This window comes from Amphimedon queenslandica, unplaced genomic scaffold (assembly GCF_000090795.2).
Source record: "Amphimedon queenslandica unplaced genomic scaffold, v1.1 AMPQUscaffold_6779_Cont21266, whole genome shotgun sequence".
Taxonomy (NCBI): domain Eukaryota; kingdom Metazoa; phylum Porifera; class Demospongiae; order Haplosclerida; family Niphatidae; genus Amphimedon; species Amphimedon queenslandica.
The window spans coordinates 1-1,853 of record NW_003552933.1 but is presented as its reverse complement, the minus strand read 5'-3'; the positions used below and the strand labels follow the sequence as shown (position 1 = coordinate 1,853).

At 32.7% G+C, this 1,853-nt stretch overlaps 1 long non-coding RNA gene across 1 annotated transcript; it reads right to left on the bottom strand.

Annotated features, from left to right (window-relative positions):
- Positions 1–462: 462 nt before the first annotated feature.
- LOC109591941 (uncharacterized) lies at positions 463–1,509 on the bottom strand. Its single transcript, XR_002190082.1, has 2 exons — positions 1,417–1,509; positions 463–547 (listed from the first exon to the last, which is right to left on the bottom strand). It is a non-coding gene; the product is annotated as an uncharacterized LOC109591941 (long non-coding RNA).
- Between the last annotated feature and the right edge of the window lie 344 nt (positions 1,510–1,853).

The following is a 1,853-nucleotide window of genomic DNA, read 5'->3' as shown; positions in this document are numbered from 1 at the left end:
ATCTCAAACAACTGTGAAAATTCAAAAAATTCTTATCATCAAAAACCTGCTATACATGTACATATTAGTTATGGCACAGTAAAGAGTGCTGCATGGCCAATAATGGCACAAGGGGTGGAGTCCATTTAGTTGAGACAGCAATACGTAGCACAAGGTGCAAACTATAATGGATTTATGGTTTATAAAATTATGTGGGTCCATCAAAGGTGTCCGCCAAATACACTTTTAGAGAAGTTTCCTGGAGTCTTTAATGCTGGCCCTTTCCCTCCAATTGCTATTGTACATGTACATGTATGTATTTAGTGGATGCAGCAACAAGGAGAAATAAATTTACTACTTCATGGCTTGTTTTAATCACTAAATTTGCTACACTAGAAAGCAATACAATTTTTGAGGTTGTTTCTACTTTTTGCTTTAGTGCATGATCATCAGTATACATGTAACTTACTCCAGTTTTAATGCTTGGATCAGCACCATTAGACAATAAAACTGATACAACTTCATTACGTCCTATTAATGCTGCATAATGAAGAGGAGTCCTTTCATCCTAAAAAATAATATTAAGTCACACAACTGACTTTATCAACAGCATTAATTGGGGTAAAAATTCATACATGTACATGTACATGTAAATTCAATTTTCTTGAACTAAAGGAGTAAAGCAATGCTTATTATACTCAAACATGCGTCAATGATTGTACTGTATTTTAGTACCTATTAAACACCTGGGCATTCATTTCTTAACAGCAAGATAAATTTCCTTGAAATAAAATCAAAAAGATACTTCCAGTGGGACAGAACTCCCAACTCAGACCAGGCTCTAACTAATAAGCACTTTGAAGCTATCTAAATAGTGAAGCATTGTTTTTGGTACAAATACATGTATGTGTGTCTATAGCTACCATCTATCTGGAAATTTTTAATGTGATTTTAATTTTACTGCATTGCAATTTCGCAAAAATTAGATTACCTATAAAATTACATGCCACATTCAACAATAGATGACACAGTCTAGTTTAGTAAAAATAAAATCACAGCACAATTTTAAAACTCAAAAAATTTTCTACCACACTAATTTCCTGATCTGCAGTATATTAATGACAGGCATTTACATGTATTTGGACCAGGCGTTTATACAGTAAAATACGGTACCTGTACCTATACATGCATTTATATACAGTAGTACAGTTGCTCTTGCAGTCATGGTGAGTAAACTAAGTATACTTTAAAAACTCCATGCACCAGCCTGATTGATAAAAAATACTGAAAATGCTGTCCCTATGGGTCTAACAATGAAATCACATTAAAAATAAAGAATGCCTATTTTATTTCACTAAATAAAGAAAATCTAATACGACATTTAATACCATTCCCATTCTGTTCTTTGCATTACTATAAACTGTCAGTATAACTTACTTCATCTTTAATGTTTGGATCAGCACCATTAGACAATAAAACTGATACAACTTCATTACGTCCTTCTGATGCTGCAATATGAAGAGGAGTCCTTTCATCCTAAAAAATAATATTAAGTCACACAACTGACTTTATCAACAGCATTAATTGGGGTAAAAAATTCATACATGTACATGTAGATTCAAATTTCTTGAACAACTAAAGGAGCATAACAATGCTTACTATGGTCAAACATGCATCAATCATTGTACCTGTACCTATACATGCATTGATATACAGTAGTACAGTTGCCCTTGCAGTCATGGTGAGTAAACTGAGTATACTTACATGTAAAAACTCCATGCAACAAACCTGATTGATAAAAAAATGTTGAAAATGCTGTCCCCATGGGTGTAACAATGATTTAACATTAATGATAAATAATTTTAATGAATGCC